This window comes from Triturus cristatus, chromosome 1_1 (genome assembly GCF_964204655.1).
Source record: "Triturus cristatus chromosome 1_1, aTriCri1.1, whole genome shotgun sequence".
Taxonomy (NCBI): domain Eukaryota; kingdom Metazoa; phylum Chordata; class Amphibia; order Caudata; family Salamandridae; genus Triturus; species Triturus cristatus.
This window is the reverse complement of record NC_140579.1, coordinates 911,761,939-911,784,334: the sequence shown is the minus strand read 5'-3', so window position 1 is coordinate 911,784,334 and position 22,396 is coordinate 911,761,939. Positions and strand designations below refer to the sequence as shown.

The 22,396-nt window shown below is 45.7% G+C and overlaps 1 protein-coding gene across 1 annotated transcript in view; it reads left to right on the top strand.

The window, feature by feature from the left end:
- Positions 1-11,882: 11,882 nt before the first annotated feature.
- The window catches only part of LOC146871272 (uncharacterized), a 777,218-nt gene continuing 766,704 nt past the window's right edge, over positions 11,883-22,396 (top strand). Inside the window, exon 1 of the mRNA XM_085650739.1 lies at positions 11,883-12,288. The gene's annotated coding sequence lies outside the window, so the exon portion shown is untranslated. The remainder of the gene's footprint in view (positions 12,289-22,396) is intronic.

The window sequence follows — 22,396 nt, the reverse complement described above, 5'->3', positions numbered from 1 at the left end:
CAGATTTACAAAGAGGTTTAAAAGGAAGAGTTGTCTATTTGCCATTAGATTTGAAAAAAAATCTTGAAACAATTGATGCAGATAGTTTGGAAACTCAACCATTAGTTATTCTGGTTAATGGTGTACCTACAAAGAATAAGAAAATTTGGCAGGAGCTGGTAGATGTACGAAATGTACAAAGAGCAAATTTATATTTGAAAAGAAATAATAAATGGTATGAATCAATTTATATGGATGAAGATGAAGTAGTTTTACTAGCAGACACAGGAATACCAACTGGGCAAATTGAAAAAGTTGATAAGTCAAAAGAAGAAGAAATTTATGAACATTTCAGCATACATCCTCTTCATTCTAAAGAAGTTATGGGAAACACTATTGATCTGTTTCAGATGAAAAAAGCAAAAGGAACTCCTGTGAGTGTATGGGAGGAGAGCTTGGAAGCTCGTTGCTTTCCCCAGCTGTTTCCTACAGGAAAAGGTGGACGATATGATGAACGTCCAGTACAGATTCCTGCTACTGAGTATCGGACTACAAGATTATATGCAGAAGATCCAAGATTTCGTCAAAGTATTCCTTATTTGTTCCATCTTTTATTTGAAAGTGACTTGTCTGCACTATCTTATGCAGTAAATCACATTTTAAAAACTGGAGTACATCTACATAATGTGTCTGCAAAGGATTTTCTGAACAAAGTGCAACAGCGAGATGATCATTTGGAATCTCAATTGATTAATCTGATGGCTTGTCAGCGTGGGACTAATGAATATTGGTACCGACGCCATGGAGAATTGAAATGTATGTTACGGAATTTAGGAACTCCTACATGGTTCCTTACCCTAAGCTGTGCTGAGTACGCTTGGGATGATTTACTGGATTTTCTTCGAGAGGCAAATTCAAATATTGAAAACATCCAATACAAGACAGCAGGAGAATTGTGCTCATTGGATCCGGTTAATGTTTGCAGATATTTCAATCATAGATTTGAGGCTATGATGTCCTTCATCTGCAATAAAAAAAATCCACCTCTTGGAGAAGTTGTGGATTTGTTTTGGAGAAAAGAGTACCAAGCAAGAGGTGCTCCTCATATTCATATGCTGTTGTGGATCAAGGATGCCCCAACATTTGGAACAGATTCTGATGATGCAGTTTTATCTTTCATTGAAGAATATGCAACATGTACTATACCTAAAAGCACAGAAGAAAAAAACTTAAAAGAGCAAGTTTTACGTTTCCAAAGTCATCAGTGTGGAAAATACTGTCGACGAAAGTACAAGAGTAAAGATAAATTCTACACAAAATGTCTATTTGGATTTCCACGACCAGTTCTTTCAAAAGGAAGAGTAAACAGTTTTATGTCAGCTGTGCGACATACCATTACAAGAAAATCGCCTAAAAATACATACAACCTAAGACGAAAAGAAGAGTCAAAATATATAAATGACTACAACCCAGTCATTTTATCCATGTGAAATGCTAACATGGATATTCAGTATGTAGCTGACAATTCTATTGCTGTTGCTCGGTATGTCACATCTTACATCACTAAATCTGAGAAAACGGAATTGAAAGAAATGTGACAAGAGATTTCTCACGAGAAGACTGTCAGTAAAAAGCTATACAGTTTCAGTTTAAAGATGTTATCGCATCAAGAAATGGGGTCATACGAATGCTCAGATAGGTTATCATCTGCAAGTCTGTACTCCAAATCCAGAAGAATAATTTGGGTAAGTTTAGGCCTTGCAGGAATGCGAAATCGGATATTGAAATCTATTCGAGAAATTGAATATTTAGCAGAGTATGAACCAGAAAGTACAGACATTTTAAGAACAAACATGTTGAACACATATTACCCAAAGAGAAGTCATCATCTTGAGAACATGTGTCTCTATGAAGTGCTGCAGAACTACATTTTTAAACGGAATACCACAGAAGACATCAACAATGGAAAATATAAAGTCATTGGTGAGGAAGGATGTTTGGTAAAACAAACAAAAGGAAGTTTGATTAATCACAGAAAGCTGAGTTGCGACACTACTGACAAGAAGGAATTTTACTACTCAGCACTTTTACAGTTGTTTAAACCAAGGCGTTCAAAGGATGAATTACTTGGACATTTTCAAAGCTATGAAGATTCCTTTAATGCATGCAAAGATAGCATAGAATGCAGTACTTTCACAACTTATGTACAAATGTTAAATGAAGAAATTGAACAAGAAGCAACAATTGCAGCTGAAGTAGCTAGAGACAGTTCTCAAGACAGTCAAAGTTCTGGGACGCTCAGTCAAGATCCTCTAGGACAACCAATCGTAGAAAATGAAGCTGCAATAGCCATGACTGAAGTGGAAACAGCTATGAATCAAGCTCAGGAAGATTTAATAAACTTACCAAATTTGGAACAACAACTGAATGATGAACAACAACAAATTTATGAGGAAGTCACAAAACAAATTGATCATGGATTACTACATGAAAATAAAGAGTGCTCATGCACATAATTTGAACCAATCAGAATGTATGTGAGTGGACAAGCTGGAACTGGAAAAAGTTTCTTAATTAGAGTAATTACAAGCTACCTACAGAAAAAAACTGATTCAACTTTGTCTTGTGTAGTTACTGCTCCAACTGGGTTAGCAGCATATAACATAAAAGGAATTACCCTCCATCGTTTGCTAATGTTACCAGTAGAGCATGAGAACAAAATACAATACCACAAGCTAACAGGAGAAGCATGTTTTGAAGTTTCAAGAGTATTGAAGAAAATGAAAGTTCTCATTATTGATGAGGTAAGCATGGTATCAAACTTAATGCTTGCCTTAGTGCATTTAAGAATGCAGCAAATTCTAAAGACAGACTATGACGTGTTATTTGGAGGAAAACATGTTATAGTTTTTGGGGATCTACTGCAGCTCACTCCAGTTAAAGGACAACCAGTATTTCATACTCTTACACATGAAGACACGAAAAAGTCGTTAGGAAGTATAGGTAATGTGAATATTTGGACATACTTTGAGTACAAAGAACTCATTACCAATATGCGGCAAGCAAATGATGATGATTATGCAAGTATTCTCAAAGATATCAGAATTGGACTACTCACAGAACATGGCAGAAAAGCTTTACAGAGTCGATTACTATGTAATTTGTTTCCAACAGAACAAATAGTTCCAGAGATAATATACAAGAAAATTACAGGAAAAAATACTGTAATCTGCTTAATGCCAACACTACATGAATGCTCTATATTCAATCAAGAACTTTTGAAATTGGAAAATGAAGAGATTATAAAACTGGAAGCTGTGGATAAAATACAGCATGAAGGAATAACTATTATATTGACAAGCAAATTGACAACTAAATTGGATTCTCTAGAGAAAAACATATCGAAAACAGCTGGTTTAGAAAAGAATCTTTATGTATGTATGAACTGTCGAGTAATTTTAAGACGTAATTTGGATGTAGAAAAAGGTTTAGTGAATGGAGCTATGGGTAAAGTTGTGGGTTTTGTTAATTACCGGAAAAAAGATGGAATTGAATTTTTAAAAATAAAATTTGATCAGATTGAAGAGGTTAAAGACATTAGTCGTTGTTCAGTTCGTTTCTTGCTTGTGAAAGACTTATATGTACGTAGGAAGCAGTTTCCGTTTTCTCTAGCATATGCTGTAACTATTCACAAATCTCAAGGATTAACTGTAGATAGTGATTTTGTAAACATTGGATCTAGTGTATTTAAAGAAGGTATGGCATATGTTGCTTTGTCACGCGTGAAAAAATATCTGGTTTATTCATGATAGACTTTGATGAGTCAAAAGTTAGTGCTGATGCAAACTGTGAAAAGGAGTATAATAGATTAAGAAGAAGCTATGCTCCTCATTTAGGTCAGTATCCTGTGTTTGAAAAACGTGTTGTTTGTCGGAAAAGGAGAATTGAGAATATCTGTAATGAGGATGTACAGAAGAGTAAACAAATAGAGACTGATGTGATTGCAAGCAAAAAGAAAAAGGACAATGGTGAAGAGGTTGTTGGTTGTCATTTTGAAAATAGATCTGGTGTCAACTGCTACGCTAATGTAGTGCTGAATGTTGTATTTTATCTTGAAAGTTTGAAAGAGCAGATAATACTAAATCATGAAAAAAGATTCTGTTCTCTGCTGAGTTTCCTTTATGAGAAGCTGAGTAATGATAAAACTAAAATAGAAAGTGCTTCTGATGTTAGAAATCTTTTAGATGTATGTTCTGGATGTATACAGTTTACAGAAAATGTCCAGCAAGATGCACAGGAATTCTTAATGTATATGCTTATGGTACTGGAAGATGAAGGGGTAGAAATAGAAAATATGTTTGGTCTCTCTTATAAATGGGAACATTGTTGTGAAAACTGTTTGAACACATGCAGCTCTAATGTTCATTCTGAAAGGTTCATATATTTAACATTACCAGAGAGTAAATCAGTGACTTTTAGTAAATTAGTTAAAGATGCAAATCACAACATGGAATGTTCTCAATGTAAATCAGAAATGTTATCAACGTTATTTTTAAAGAAATATGGACAGTATGTAATTTTAATGATTCAACGTTGTAGAGCTGATGGAACAAAATTGGACACTTTAATAAAGAAGTTTACAGGAAATCAATTATCAATATCAGGCAAGACTTTTGTTGCAGTTGCAATAATTTTCCATGATGGACCTTGTATAACTTCTGATCATTACACAGTTTATCTAAAATGTGAAAAAGGCTGGACACTGTGTAATGATTCACAATTGATTTTCAAGCAACGTTTGCCTGCTGAATTACCAAATTCCTACTTAATTTTTCAAAAACCAAAATTTTAGATACAAATTGCAGCATCTGAAGAAACCATTATTTCGATTTTATTGGATTACCATTGGATATTTCACCAAAAAAGAATTTAAAAATTACCATTTGGCCTCATGGAAAGGTAACTGTTTCTATTGTGGACTTCTTTGACAGATATTATTTTGGTGTATGTGCTTAAGCAACAAGATTTACAGACGTTATTTATTGCAAATAGTTATTGTTCTTAGAAGATATTTTTAATATATATGTTACATTTCTATCAAGGTATGTTTTACTGAGGATAGATTCAGGGCTTTTTTTAAACAATCTTTCAGATTGTTAATTTTTTGGCCCGCTGTTAAGTGATGAATGCAATTGATATCACTATTTTCAGTGAAATTCAATATATTCTGAAAACAGCAAAAAAAGGGCAAAAAAATACTTTGTTAAATATGAAAATATGTGTACTGTATTCTAAAATGTATTGTTAAATATTACTACTTTTTTTCTTTTTTTTCAGATCGAGAAAGAAAATTTAGGAAATGTAATCCTTTTTTCTAGCAATTAAAAAAAACCATTTATTTCTAATTAAGTTATTTTATTGGTCAGGTAAGTTTAAAATATCTGTATTTCTCACCCCTTCACTTTCATGCTCCCTTTTCTTCACTTCTCCTCACTCTGCTTTTCTCATTCCCCTTCCCTCTCTCTTCTTCCTCTACTGCTCTTTTGTAACTCCCTCACTCCTTCTCTACCACTCCCCTAGGTTTACTGCCTCCATCACTATTTTTTCAACCATGTTTCTCTCCCTGTTTCCATATGTCCCAGTCATTCTAACTGCCTTACTCCTTCTCAGTTCCTTGCTCTCTGTCTCTGTTTCTGTCTCTCTCCCTTTGTCTGTCTTACCCTTAATTTCCTTAACATCTCTGTTTCTACCACTTCTCCTCTCTCCATCACTCATTTTCCATCTATGTTAATTTTGTAACCTTCTCCGTCATTCTCCTTCCCTCACCTTCCCTGTCACTATCCTTTACTCATAGTCACTCCTATTCTCCTACTTCACTTCCTCCTGTCTGTATCTCACACCCCTCCATCTTTTCGCATTCTTTCCTTCACTCTCCCTCACTCTCCTTTGCCCATTGAAATCCTGACTCCCTTTCTCTCACTCCAGTTTCCTAAATCCTTCCATCCCTCACTCCCCATCTCTCACTTTCCCTTACCCCCTTTTCTAATCCCCATACCCCTTATCTCACCATCACTCCACTTCTCTTACTTTCAATCCCTTTACCCTGCTGTACTTCACCCGCTTCATCTGTTTATCCCTTTTCCTATCTCCGTCCCTTACTCCCCTTTTCTCACTCCCCCTCCATCACTCTCCATTACTCACTGCCATTCCCTTACTCATTTACTCTTCTTACCTGTATCCTCTACCCTTAGTCCTTTTGTTGCAGTCAGTCTTTCACTTCCCTTTCATGACTGATCATAATTTCCTTTTCTCACTCATTCTGTCTGTCCTTTCCTCCTCTTCACTCAGTCATTTCAATCATTTCAATCATTCTTGTATACACTACACATTCATTCAATCAAAATAAAAAACAGTATATTAGGAATATAGCTCTTTTTGGAGAAGTGAAGTGAGTTCTTAAAAGAACTGTTTTTTTTGTTTTATATATTTTTTTTAGTTTTCAATTTTTTTTTATTTTTTAGGGGATTTTTTTACAGCACCAAAACAAAACTGGGAATCAAAAAACTGCTCAACAGGAACAAAAAAAAAAATAATAATAATTATGACCTGGAGCATGTGTGCTGCTGTATACGGTTTTCAATTAAATTTATGCTACTCTCTCCGTAGCAAATTACCTCATTGCACATATTGCAATGAATGTGCACTTTTTGGAACAGGGGCCGGATGTCAAGAGGCCTGGTGCATGGTGAATCTGCAGCCGCAGATGATGTGCTCGGCTGAGAAGGTCCAGGTGGAGGGTTCTCCCTTAGGGCTCTTGTGGTTTCACGAGCAAACCGAATTGGATGCATTGATTTAAAATGCCTGAGCATGCAATAAATGCTGAAGGAGTATTTTTTGGCCGGATCCCCTCTAGACAGGACACTTCCACAAATTGTACAAGTGACCTTTGGCACATTCACTTTTTTTTGCCTGTCTGGAAAAGTGAAATAATTCCAAATGAAAGAGTGCTTCTGTTTGCTCTTTCTTGCTGGTTCTTGAAAGGTCTCCTCACTGTCTGAAGATGACTGGTGTTCTGCCATTTCACTGGAGTAGCTCTTCAGCAACCTTCTCCCAGGAAATTAGTAGAAAAAGTGAGGGGAGTGGGTGTGGTGTTTGAAGATTCTGAAAAAGAAACTAATATGAACCAATGAAAAGTGTTGTTTTGTAATCACATGACTTACCGTGCGCGCACGGTGCGTGCACCGTACGCGTACCGTACCCGCACGGAGCACGCATCGAGCACGCACGCATGCGCACTCGGAGCACGCACGGTGCACGCACGCATGCGCGTACGGAGCACGCGCGTAGGGAGCACGCGCGCATGCGTGTACGGAGCACGGAGCACGCACGACGTACGCATGCGCGCACCATACGCGCACGGTGCACGCACGCACGCGCGTAGGGAACACGCGCGCATGCGCGTACGGAGCACGCGCGCATGGAGCACGCACGACGTACGCATGCGCACGTGGAGCGCACACCGTGCGCGCACGGTGTGCGCACGGTCAAAAACCCTTTAAAAAAATATTCAAGTGTTTATAAGTTTATAGAATATATTACGTGTGCTGTTCAACTTTATCCAAATAAAAAAAAAAATGAGCTGAACCATTCAATATTACAGGATACAGTCAATCTCTAACTATATACATACGTAGTTTATTGTAAAATAAATATATAAAAAATATAATAATACATACATAAATTAGCATTTAAAAAACTTTACAAATTCACTAAAAAAACCATAGGTTTCACACACTTTATAGTTAGGAATTAGCATTTAAAAAACCTTGCAAATTCACTGAAAAAACCATAGGTTTCACACACGTTATAGTTAGGAATTAGCATTTAAAAAACCTTGCAAATTCACTGAAAAACCCATAGGTTTCACACATGTTATAGTTAGCTGGACATTTCACTCGTAAAAAAACAATGAAATTCCCCTGTTATAGTTAGTTCAGCTAACTATAACTCGCGCGCCCGCAATCCACTGCTGATGACGTCACATATTACATCACTCATGACATGGTCAGTGACATCACTCATGACATCACTGATGACATCTCAAATGACATCACTGATGACATCACTGATGATGTCATCCATGTGATAAATTACCACATCTTCTCACACCCTAATATAACCTTTGATACACCGACTCAAAATTTCAGAGTTACATTCTCAAAACCATACATACTCCAATACCAATAACTACATACCCACTTATTAACTCTTAGGTCTACATACACCTCCACTCACTCACCTGTACAGTCACTCATACTTACAGTCACTCCATACAAGACTATCATATGGATTTATACACCTATATAGACACTCACACACCACCAATCATCCATAGAGGTACTCTCACACCTAGTCAGTCATGCAAATAATCACACTCCCATTTACTCACCTATGCGGTTATACACACTCAAGTTCACTTACTCATAAAAATAGAACCACATTCTTACGCTCTTATAGAATCATTGATACAAGCACACACTCATCCATACAGTCACTCTCACAATCACACACTCTCACATCTACCCACTTATATACTCTCACACGCATATATACTGCCTTTCACATATGTAGTTAGTCACAAATGTACCACTGAGATATACATTCAATCCCTAACACACCCATACATACACTCACTCAACCATACAGTCCATCACAGATGCACTCTTAAAACCATGCACCCATAGAATAACCCACTCACACATCTATGCATAGAGTCACACACACCCTACCCACACAAACACTCAGGAACCCATACAGATACTGAGACAAGCAATCAATAACTCATATATATACTCATATAGCTATTCACAAAACCATGCAGCCACTTATACACCAACATACAGACACATACAGACATTTACACAGTTTAGTCACTAGTCTGCAGTAAGATACATTTAATGACTCACTTATAGAGTCAGTTACGCACCACAGAAAATCATACATTTACACACTTGTACACCCACTCATTCTTCAACAGGCCTTTCCCTATATATATTAAACATATTAAAATTGTTCAGAAACACATACTCAATGGATGATGTCATCAGTGATGTCATCAGTGATGTCATTTGAGATGTCATCAGTGATGTCATGAGTGATGTCACTGACCATGTCATGAGTGATGTAATATGTGACGTCATCAGCAGTGGATTGCGGGCGCGCGAGTTATAGTTAGCTGAACTAACTATAACGGGGGAATTTCATTGGTTTTTTACGAGTGAAATGTCCAGCTTACTATAACATGTGTGAAACCTATGGTTTTTTCAGTGAATATATATATATATATATATATATATTACCTACTGGCGGTCGCCAGTAGGTAGTTATAGTTAGGACCACGTTTCCATAGGAAATCCGCAACATTCTATTTTGAATAACTTTGGCGCCGGTCGACGAATCCTCGCGAATTTTTCAAAATAGGTGGGGCGCTACGCTCTGCTCCTACCCTGAAAGTCTCGGGGGGATTCGTCAAGCGGGGGCTGAGATAAAAGGGGGGTCCCAAAACGCGTTTTTCCCATGCATTTTTCCATAGGACCTTTAGACAGGGCTACAGCCCGAACGGCTGAACAGAATTACTTGAAATTTGGCAGAGAGGTAGTCCTCAGGTCAAGGAAGTGCCTTTTGTAGGTTTGGTGTAAATCTGTTCAGTAGATTCTGAGAAAATAGCCTTTAAATCAATATATATATCTGAGCCAGCTTACGGTGCGCTTACGGTACGCTTACCGTACGCGTACGGTGGTGTGCGCGAGCGCGATTCTGATTGGCTCTTAGATCTTAGTAAACATTCGAATCGGCCGAAACCAGGAAGCGGCGGCCGCCATTTTCTCTCTCGCACTGAGAGTGATGATGAAAATACAAAGCACAAAAACATGTAAAGGGGCTGTTTAGACAGCTCCCACACACATAGCCATGTTGAGGGAGTCCCCAAAGATCCCCCAAGGCCAAAAACGGAATTTTTTTTTTCGCTAATTTCGCCGATTACGCTTACCGTAGGCGTACGGTAAAAAATGATATAAAAAAAAAAATTATCCACACTCTCCCCACCCCGTGTGCAATTGGTGGCCGACGACCAATAATTGTGCATGGCTTATAACAGATGAGATAAACTATAATATTTAAAAATAAATAAATAAAAAAAAAATTATCCACACTCTGTCCACCCCGTGTGCAAATGGTGCCCGAAGGGCACCATTTGTGCATGGCTTATAAAAATTACGAAAAATTAAAATATTACCTTTCAAAACGAAGTGCATCATATGTCCTCCATGTGCGCACGGTGCGCGAAGCGCATCGTGCGTACATGGCCCATCTAGCGTAACGTGGGCACGCGGTGCGCGTAGCGCACCGCGTGCCCACCGTGCGTGCACGGCACTAACTGCGTAAAGTGGGCGCGCGGTGCGCACAGCGCACCGCGTGCTTACTGTGCGCGCACGGTGCGTCAAGCGCACCGTGCGCACACGGAACGAACTGCGTTAAGTGGGCGCGCACGCCACGAATGGCGTAAAGTTACTTAGCATTTAAAAAACCGTACAAATTCACTGAAAAAACCATAGGTTTCACACACGTTATAGTTAGGAATTAGCATTTAAAAAACCTTGCAAATTCACTGAAAAAACCATAGGTTTCACACATGTTATAGTTAGCGGAAATTTTACTGATAAAAAACCAATGAAATTCCCTCGTTATAGTTAGTGCAGGCAACTATAACTCACGCGACCGCAATCTTCTGCTGATGACATATGTGTCTTTATGAAAAAAAAATATTTGTAATATATGTATAGCTAAAAATGTATGGAAGAAGACATGGGCAAATAAGTGTCTAAATACAGTATTAGCATCAGCAGAGGATTGCGGTCGCGTGAGTTATAGTTGCCTGCACTAACTATAACGGGGGAATTTCATTGGTTTTTTATCAGTAAAATTTCCGCTAACTATAACATGTGTGAAACCTATGGTTTTTTCAGTGATATATATATATATATATATATGCCATTGGCACCATCATTTTACATCATCCAGTGAGGGGCCAAGAAGAGTACTTGAGGCCTTTATATTATTATAAAATGCTTAAGCAATTGAAAATGAATGCAAACAAATCTGCAGTTTTGCTCAGTTGTTAAAATGTATAAAAAGTAAGTTGGACAATTTAAAATACTTTGTCATAGATACTATTCTTCCCCAAAAGTGAGGAGGCAACCGGAAAGCATTGCTCTGAAAACTTGAGACACGGTACATTTTAGAACTGGATAGCAAAATACCCCAGGGCTTGAATTCGAGTGAGGATTTTTTTACATGTCTGTGATTGTATTTAATTCCTTTTAAATTAGATTTTAAACAAGATCTTAAATCCATTTAGCTGCTGCCTCCCTGATAATTTCTTTTATATCTTCCCACCTTTTTACACATTTGCACTTTAGTATGTCACGGCTGTAACTACTATAGGGGATCATCAACACTGTTTTTTGCACATGCACTTTAGGCTAATTTAATCATGGAAACATTGGTAATCATGGCCCACTTGGGCAATATTATCAAGAGTATACGCTTTGTTTACATCTCCCCTTTGCTATTTTGCACATATTTATGAACCAGAACAAATATGAAATTTTATATGGTTTGTGTTATAAGTTTTGGTTTTAGAATGTTTGAAACATATTACATTTGTTTTAAATGTTTTTACCATATATGTTGCTTTTAATGCTATAGAATGGCTGATAACATTTATTTATTGCCGTCTATTTTATTTAGCATTATTTAAGGGATTGCGAATTTTTTCTCTTTTCAAAAAGATTACAGATGTTTTCTATGTCTATGCCTTATGACGTGAGAAACCATGCATATGCACTGTCACTTTAAATTTGGGGAAGCACTCCACTATGCGTGTCATGTGATCAAGGGCACTCTGTTGCCCGAAACGCGTCATGGCAGTGGTGCAGGGATTTCATTGAAATATATTAGAAATTGCACCATATTTGGGTCTGCTTTCGTCATTGGAGTGGTGCGGCAGCGATACCAGCCGAAGAAAGCAACAAATTGTACCGAGTCTGCTTCCTCGGTATTCGCAGACCCCCTCCTTCAACTTGGGCCGGTTGGCAAGGAGCAACTTCCTGGTTCTGTTCCGGGTTTATGTACAGCCCTCCTGCAAGGAGAATCCGCGGCAGCCCCCAGACGAGGCAATAATCCTGCCGGTGGATTAAAGGACGAAACCCGTATCGGAGGATACGTGTTGCGCCGGAATCTTCAACCAAGGTAGGGAAACGCCAAATGTTTGGAGAAGGAGAGTGCATGAACTAAGCACAGTTACTTAACAAGTGGCTTAAAAATAAAGTTTCAAAAAAGATCTGCCAACAGGTTTGCACCATGTCAGCCGACGCGCTGAGGAGTCGCGAGGCGGCTGCCACCGATATGTTTAGTGACCTTCCCAGTGGGGAAACAATGATGGCATTGAACTCGAATTCGGCCCCTATAGCCAACCAAAGTGTTAAGGAAATGTTTAAGAAGTTAGAGAAGCTCATGAGATTGGAGCAATCAAAATGGTGGGAGCATAAATCGCTCACTCGGTATCTTGAAGTCGGAAGAGTCCCGAGGGGATTACTTATAATGTTAGACCCGAGTTATGAAAATCCGGACCCCTGAATGCTAGCAGAGTGGTCTGAAACCAATCTTGATTCTTCATTTCTGGTAGAAATCCTGGTAAAATATGCCGAAAGTGACCGATTAATCTTACAAACTAATATTGATGAGATCAACAACGAAATTGCCAAGCTAGAACAAACGGAAATAATATCAAAACATCGGAATGAAATGCTTGTCAGATTGCAAAAAGAAGATATAATAAAAAAGCGGAAGACCTTTAAATTTTACCGGGATAAATGCAACTATGAACAGGGACGGGTGTTCACATTCGCCAAAAAATTTGACAATGTGAAAACGAGCAAAATTACAGTCCCGGTGAGAAACCAACAACGCAGTACTAGTGACAATTCCGCCCTGCAATCTTCTGCATCCGATCTTAGCTCTGCTATTGATAGTGAATCTGAGACTGACCAGGCAAGAGCATCAAGAGCAATGGGGTTTCCAAAACCATCACTAGTCGATTACCTGCTCTAGGACAGGCGACAGACCCTCAGATCAAATGTGCAAAATGCAAGCACATCAAGAATAGAAACCAGAAGCGGAGAGCAAGACGCCAAGGCTGCATCAAACGCAAAGCCAAGCAGCAAGAAAAAGACGATCAAAAAATGGCAACGCAGATAGCGGTGAATGATGTTAAATCAAGTACAATAATTAATCTGACAGACATAAAGCTGAGCAATGAGGAAATGAAAACTTTATCACTGGGATTGTCTTACTGTCCACAGGCGAATTTTGATTATGCGAACACAAGGATTGACATATACAAGTTTGTGCGTAAACTTAAGCTGCGCAAATACCGTACAATGCGAGGGGCCAACATAGAAACTCAAGCGGCTGTACAAATACCAATTACGGATAATCTCAATGAATTATCAACACAAGATGGAATGTTACTCAGAGATTTGGAGGAACTGCATGTTGAAAGTAACACGTGCACGCAATTACCCCATTATGAAGAACTAGAAACAAAAGAAAGTGAGCATACCCAATTTAAGCCCAAATCGACATTTTGTCCCATTATGCTGAGAGACAATCTGGACCTATTCAATGAAAAGGTCACAATGGAATTAAAATCCCTTTATTACAAAACAACGCACTCAGCAAGCAGATTTAATAAGCAAAATAATGAATATCACAGACTGGTGCAAAAACTTCAAGCGCAAAAAAAGATCATTATTCGCCAGTCTGATAAAGAGGGCAACATCGTGCTGTGGCCATATGAAATGTATATGGAGGAAGCGCTCAACCAACTAAACGACAGGGATTGCTATAAACGGAGTAACTCACAATTAGTAACTACAGCACGCAATGAATTCTATAAAAAGCTTGTGGCATGGAAGTCAGCAGGATTTGATAAACAAGTTTTATTGGAGATTTTGAAAACACAGCAAAAGAAAACATTGCGCCTGACAAACCACCACTGTACAATCACACAGAGTGAGATCACGCCCCCCTCATCCCCACCCGAAGCCCTGTCCCCTGCCCCTACCCCCCCAAAGCGCCCAATCAAAATACATTGCCCAACCATTTCCCCCATACCCTACGATATTTCTTGGGGCAGCCCCTCGCCTGATAGAGAGTTCGTTGCTGGGCCGCACACCAGTCCACACCAGCACTCCATTTGGCCAAAGTAGGCGGTCGTGGGTGTTTCCATGCCGCTGCAATGTCTCTTTTTGCCACCATAAACGCTGTCATAAGAAACAGCTTCTCTGCACGGGTGCCATGTAGACCATCCGTGATGCCCAGCAGGGCGTGCCTAGGGTTGTGTGGTACCTCCCATCCCAACACCTCCGTGAGGTCAACCTCTATGCCCCTCCAGTAATCTCCTAGGTCCGGACAGGACCACACCATATGGATAAAGTCGGCCGGGTCAAAGCCACAGCGGGGGCAAGATGCGTCAACAGAGAGGCCCGCGCGGTGTAGACGCGCCGGTGTGAGGTATGCAGTGTGGAGATAGTATATTTGAATCAGCCGCAACTTGGCGGAGGCCGTCACCAGCCGGGGGGCCATAAGGGCGTCCCTCCAATCCACCTCATCCAAGGGTCCCACCCAACCCTCCCATCTTTCCCTCAAGCCGTCCTGAACCGCGGGGGTATTGTTAATAAGAGAGCGGTGTATACGGGAAACACCCCCCCTCCCTAGGTTCCCCAGCAAGACCTGAGCTTCCGGGGGACTGTGGTCTGGCAATCGAACATCTAGAGGAGTATAGGTGCGTATGGCATGGCGCAGCTGGAGGTACTTATAAAATTGTGGCGAGTGAAGGGAGAAGCGTTCCTGCAGCTCTGCGTATGAGCACATCCCCCAGCTGGGAGACGTCCCCCAGCTGGGAGATGCCGAGCAGGTCCCATGACCTAAAGCCCTCCAAGGCAGTAACGTTCCGCAACCGCGCCCTGTGCCAAAGGGGAGTGGCGCGAGTCAGCCGTCCGGTCCACCGGGTATGGCGAAGCGCCGCTCGCCAGGCCAAGAAGACCGCCCTAGTGATTCCGGGGCAGGAAGCGGGGATGGGAGCTCCGTATAGGCGATCCAAAATGCAGGGGAAACCCAAATCGGCTAGCTCCACCCTGTAGGCCGGGTCGGACCATCCCCCTCCGAACCAATCGTGAATGACGAGAAGGCGAGTGGCCAAATAGTAGAGGTAGAGGTTGGTCATACCGAACCCTCCATCAAAGGTGGGTAGACGACACGTCGACAAAGCCAGCCGTGGCCTCCCACCGCCCCAGAGGAACCGAGTCGCCAACCCGTCCATCTCGCGGAACCAAGGCCTCGGAAAGGACACGGGGGTATTTTGTAATATATAGAGGAACCGGGGGAGGATCATCATTTTGTAGAGTGCCACCCTCCCCAGCGGATTGAGTGGGAGCGGTTGCCAGCGCGCCAGGTCAGCCTTGGCCTTTTTGACCAGGGGAGCCACGTTAAGGGCCCAGCTCAGTTCCGGGAGCAGGGAGACCCAGATACCCAGGTATTTAAAAGACAGCCGGCGGAGGGGAATCTTGTCCTGCCAGTTAAAGCATTCCCGAGAGGGGTGCAGAGGCACAAGGACCGATTTGTGCGGGTTTAAATAGAGGCCAGACGCACGGCCAAAAAGGCCCAAGAGATGGAGGGCACGGGGACCAGATCGCGCCGGGTCGCTAAGGTACAACAACACGTCGTCTGCATAAAGGGCTATCCTGTCGGGCGCAAGGCCCGGCCACTCCCAGCCCCGAAGAAGAGGGTCTGCGCGGACCAGGGCAGCAAGGGGTTCCATAGCGAGGGCAAAGAGGAGAGGCGACAGTGGGCACCCCTGCCGCGTCCCCCGGACGATCCGAAACGGCTTCGACAACGCCCCGTTAACTAGCACTCGGGCACGAGGACGCGCGTAGAGGACCCGCACCATTCCGACAAATTTGGGGCCGAAACCCATATGAGTCAGGACCTCAAAGAGATAGGGCCACCCAACCGAATCAAACGCCTTCTCGAAGTCGGCGAGTAGGAGCGTGAGATATGGGGATATGCGGTGGCGATGAGCCAGGGCCACGTGAAGTCGACGGAGGCAGTGGCGAGTACCGCAGTCCGGCATGAAGCCACATTGGTCCGGATGCACCAGCTTGGACAGAAAGGGCCGAAGCCTCTGTGCCAGGACCGCCGCGTAGAGTTTGATATCTGTATTGATGAGGGAGATCGGCCGGTAAGCTGACCTGTCACAAGAGGGCGGCGCGGACTTGGGCAGAACCACAATCGTGGCCACATCGGCCTCTGGGCGGAAGGAGCCGCGTTCAACCACCACAGCATAAAGGGCGTTCAACCGAGGGGTCAGAAGGTCCTTATAGGCGGCGTAAAACTCTTGCGGGAATCCATCCGGTCCCGGGGTCTTCCCTGCCGATGTGCGCCCGATCGCCTCCCCAATCTCCTCCAGAGAGATGGGCACCTCCAGACTCTCCCAGTCACTGGACCGTAGACAAGGAAGTTTTAAATTGTGAGCTGCAAGCAGCGGAGCTAGGGATAAGTCCAACGCCTGGGCCCGGTACAGCCGAGCGTAGTATTGAGCGAAGGCATTTGCCATGGCCACGGAGGTGGACTGAAGCTGGCCTTTTGAATCGGTGACCGCCGGGATGATGCGCGACGCCCCGGGGTAGGAGACCAGCCGGTGCAGCAGAGCCCCATTCTTGTCACCCCACCCGTAGACCCTCGCCACTGAGGACTGCCAAAGAAGCTTAGCCGCATCCATTGACCGCTGACGAATCTCTTCCCGCAGAAGCCGCAGCTGACGATCTACGGCCGGATCCCCATCCGCGGATAGGGATTGCTCCAGACGTAACGCCCAGGCCTCGCAGGCAGTGAGTTGCTGAAGCTGCGTCTGGCGGTGCCGCACCACCAACGCCTTGGCGGCCCCCCTGATGGTGGCCTTACCCGCCTCCCAGAGGGTGCCCGCCGAGGAGACTGACCCATCGTTGTCACCAAAGTACTGCGCCAGCGCGGACCCTACCTCCTTGCAGAGTCTTTTATCCCGGAGAAACCAGGCGTTGAAGCGCCACATCTGACAGGCCCCTTGGGGCGGGGGCCCCAGACCCAGGAGGACGGGGGAATGATCGGATATCCCTCTGGGAAGAATGCGGACATCTTGGATGCCCGCACACTCGGTGGATGGGACAAAGATTGCGTCAATCCACGCATGAGTGTGGTGGGCGGCCGAAGTGTGGGTGTATTGCCGCGTGCGCGGATGCCAGACACGCCAGGCATCGCACAAGCCCTGAGCCTCCGCCCACCCCACCAGCTGTCTAGCCCGTGCGGCGCGGGGCGTCGAGACCGGGCCCGAAGAGTCAAGCAGCGGGGCAGAGACAGCGTTGAAGTCCCCACCCAGAACAACAGCACCCGGCGGGAGAGCGGCCAGCAGGGACGCGGCATGGGATAATGCTTGGGCCAGCCCGGTGGGTGGCGCGTATAGCGACAGAAAAGTAAGCGGCCGACCTTCCAGCGTGCCACTGACAGCGATCCCCATCCCCTGGGGGTCACGGGCCACCCGGGTAAAGACAAAGGGAACAGAACGGCGCAGCAGGACGGCGACCCCCCGAGACCCGCGAGAGAATCCCGAGTGCCACACCCGGTCGTACCCGTATCTGGCCAGGAAGGGACACCTCTCGCCTAGCAGGTGGGTCTCCTGAAGAAGAAGCACGTCGATCTCATTGCGTTGAGCATATTTAAGGACTGCAGTGCGCTTGAGTCTATCCAGTAGACCATTCACGTTCCATGACAAAATGCGCATATGAGCCTTGGAGGGGAGATCATCCATGGGAGCGATAGGAGCAGAGCACGCCAGAGAGGAAGTGGCCAGAAGAAGCCAGGACCACGGGTCCTGCACCAGGGAGGGGCAATGGACCGCGCATGAGGGCAAGCGGTGGCGGGGCCCGCACGAGTGAGTGCAGGGAGGGGCACAGCAGTGTATCGAGTGTGGTGCAGTAACAGACGCCCAGATAAAACCAAATCCAACCCAAACAAAGCAATCCCCCAAGAAGAAACGGCCAACAGGCCCCCAACCCCAGACCCCCACCCCCCACCCTACACTTCAAAAACGGAAGCATCTGTCGCCCGAACAACCCAACAGTTACAAGACCCCAAGCCTAGATGCTCGGGTGTAAAGAGCGTAGTGGACCCCTCCGGAAGTACGGATTTCAGTGATACGTCCTAGGTAGTTGCGAGAAAGCGTAGGAGTGCAGAGCCCCCTCCTCCCTTCCCTCAAATAAGGTTGTCACCTCTCCCCGTGGAAACTTGGATCAGACAACAAGTTACATGGCGGGACTACGGAAGAGGTCAGACAAGTCAGACTGTATAGTGAGGGGGGCGGGAGATCCCCCCGGCCTGGGTGACAGGCAGCGCCGGGGTCCCCCAGCCACATGAGACGATGCCCCAGAGGAGGCCGAGGAGTCTCTCACACGTCTCTCAGGAGCATTGGCAGACCGGGTCCGGGCCATCGCCCCTCCGTTGCGCAGCCGGGATTGCGTGCGTTTCCTGCGCCGTGGTCGTCGGGTGCCAAGTACCTCCTTGCCCCGGGGCCCCGCAGTGGACGACATCGCTGCGGTTTGGCGCAGAGGCTTTTCCTCCGTGAGCCAGGTCCAGGCTGCCCGAGGGGTATCAAAGAACAGAGTCTTGTCCTGGAAGACAACACGAAGGCGGGCCGGGAATTGGAGCTGGTACTGAAGACCCAGGGAGCGCAGCTTTTGCTTCACCTCTGTGTAGGAGCGGCGCTGCTCCTGGACCTCCCGGGTGTAGTCCGGAAAGACCATAATGGTGTGGTTGTTAAAAGTCAAGGGGCCACGCACTCGCGCCTCCCGCAGGATAGCGTCTCTGTCCCTGAAGTTGAGGATCCGCAGGATAAACGGGCGCGGGGGAGCCCCCACAGGAGGTTTGGCCGCCAGAGACCGGTGCGCCCTCTCCACCACAAACCAGGTCGACAACCCGGTCTCCGGCATCCAGGACTTGAACCATTGCTCGAGGAAGTCGTCGGCGCGGCCAGATTCCACTCCCTCCGGCAAGCCCACCAGGCGAAGGTTGTTGCGACGGGCACGATTTTCGGCGTCCTCTGCCCGCCTGTGCAGTTCTTTAGAGAGGGTTGTGAGTTCTCTGACCTGGTCCTGCAGCAGGTGAATGTCGTCCTCCGCCGTGGATATCCGGGATTCTGCCTCCGTAATGCGGGCCGTGGCGTTGCGGAGATCCTGCCGCAGGAGCGCAACATCGACCTTCACCTCGCCAACCATCCCCTCCAGGGAGGTACAGGAGGCATCAATGGCCTGAAGGATGACGGCCAAGTCTTTGTTCGGGGCCGGAGCCCCCCCCCCCACCCGGAGGGTCCGAGCTGGCAAACTGGTCGATCCTCGTCTGATGGGACGTACCCGGCAGCTTGGGGCCTTTCTCCTTGCCCATGGCGGACCGAGGGAGTATAGGTCCGATCCGTGAGGTGGCCCCGGAGGGCAGCAGGCGACTCCCGCTCTGCGAACGGTGCACCTCCCCGCACCAGGCCAGCAAGGGATGAGGTCGGGGATAAGGAGGAAGGGCACGGGCACCACCCAGCCGCTTCGTCGGGACCGGACCAGGTCGCCCTCACCACGGCGTGAGCCTCAAGCCAGAACGCCCACCCGGTATCCAACGATTAGCCGCGGGGGGCCACCGAGGCGTCGTCCGGTCAGGACATCAGGAGACTCCAGGGCCGACAGCCCAGCCCCCTCCCAGGTCCGGGGGCAAGATGCGGCACCGGAGAGGGCGCGATGGGGGGGCCCTCTCCCCGCCGGCAATGGTCCCAGGGCAGTGACTCAGGGCCGCGGGGGGTCACCACAGCAGTCCGCACAGGTTGGCGCCAAAAAGAGATGAGTGTTCCAAGCGCTGCACCCCCCGGTCACCCCACCGGGAGTCCGCCAGGAGAAAGCAACAGGGGGGGCCAACAGGGGGGTTCGCATGCAGGCAGCCACAACGCGACAGCTCTGTCCCACCAGCCTGGGTCTCTCCGCGCGGGCCGGCCTGCCCGCCGACGAGGGCCTCGCCACCCCCAAGAAGCGCCCTTCCAGCTTCACCCGTCCCAGCTCACCTCGAAGTCACCGCCATCGGGGGCCCGGATCACAGCTCCTCCAGGCGTGGGGCAGCCGACGACAGCTCCTCTCTCCTGTGTCACCCCCGGACTCCGGCAGCCAGGGACTCACCAGGGGGGCACAGCGGGGCGGTCAGGGCGATCCACCTCCCAAGAGGTGACAGCAGGGCCAAGCAGCCGGAGATAGCGGGGACAAGCAGGCACCGACCCCCAGGCGGCCCAGCGCCGCCGAGGCAAATGCGGGTCGACCTCCCCGCCGAATAGAGCCCCTCTTCCGTCAGGCGAGCGCCGGTGATCATCAGCATGGGCAGGGCAGCCAGTGACAAGCATGGGGCCCGCGCCCCTCGTGGTGCGCCGGGGCCTCACTTAGCGGACAGCGCCGCACACAGAACCGGATGGACGCAGCCAGGCGCCGGCGCGGCTCACGGGCCGTCCAACTCCACCGCGGTGGTGCCGGATTCAGCGAAACTCGGGCTGGGGGTAGGGCTTCGGTTTCCCTACCCGTGCCGGTCTTCAGATAGGACCTAGGACGGCATCCACGGGTGAGGGTCAGCGCTGAGGGGTCCGGCAGCCAAGAGCCTCACTCCGTTGCGGCCATCTTGGCCAGCACCACCTAGCGCTCTCGGAAGTCAGCAGGTTTACTTTCCAATGATGAATGTAAATTTCAGAAAAATGACCACCCAAAAATTCCAGCAATTTACTTCATCCCGAAAGTTCACAAGTGCATTACCAAGCCTCCTGGCAGGTCCATTAAATCGGCATGCGGTGGTTTACTGGAGAATACATCACGTTATGTAGACTTCTTCCTACAAAACCACGTTAAAAGTCTCCCTTCGTACATACAGGACACGGGAGACTTCCTGAGAAAATTGAGTGGAGTCAAGTGGGAAGATGACTATTTACTGATAACTTTACATGTTACAACACTTTATACCAGTATTAATCACCGCGATGGCATCAGTGCAGTGGAATATTATCTGAATACAAGATGTGAGGTCATGTACTTGCAAAACACAATGTTATCCAGCATGATTTTAACCTGTCTTGAAAATAATTTCTTTTTATTCAATAACCAGATTTTTAATCAAATCAGAGGTGTAGCCATGGGGGCCTGTTTTTCTCCCAGTTATGCGTGTCTCCACATGGGGTACTGGGAGGAACAGGTCCTGAGAACTGAATATTTGGATATTTTAACAAGTCAGGTTTTATGTTGGTACAGATTTATTGATGACATTTTTTTGATCTGGAGGGGAATGGAAGAAAGTGCTCAAAGAGTTGTGAAGAATATAAATTGTAACAATTTTAATCTAGGTTTTACAGCACAAATGAGCAGAGAAACCATGTGTTTTTTAGATGTGGAAGTATACATCTCAGATAATAAGGTGGAAACAAGATTACATAGAAAAGTAACTGCTGGAAATACAATTCTGCATGCCACAAGCCACCACCCTGCCCATTTGATTAACAGCATCCCCTATGGGAAGATGCTTCGCATCCGTAGAGTGTGCAGCAATAACAATGAGTGCAGGATAGCCCAATTGCAGAGCAAGAATAGGTTCCTGGATAGGGGCTATTCAGAAAAGATACTAGATATTGCTATGAAAAAAACTGCTATCCTTGGTCAATCAGAAGCACTCACAGTACGCAACAAACCATCTAACACATATGATTAATCTTCTACTAGATTGATCCTAACTTACAGCCTACAACACAAAGCCATACGTAAGATCATGAATAAAAATTGGCCATTGGTAAGAAGTGACTCAGTTTTGAGAAACCAGATCACCCGGTCAACCTTTAGGAAGGCTCAGCCGATGAGCAGTTCCTTAGTAAAAAGTAGTCCGGAAGTAATGGTGGCCAAAACCTGGCTAAGTCCTAAAAATGGCTTTACACGCTGTAACACATGCAAAGCGTGTAGATATGGGTTCAATAAAACAAGCTATATCACACCTTTTAAACCTTATCCAGTACCAATCAGTAAGAGTCTCAACTGTAGAACTGAATATGCAGTTTATGTGCTGGAGTGCTCATGTAACCTGCAATATGTAGGGAGTACAAAGTTGCAGGTACATAAACGAGTACTCCAGCACCTGAGAGATATTACTAATGTTGATGTCACTTACCCGGTAGCCGGACATTTCAAAGAGTATCATGACAATAAGTTAGACA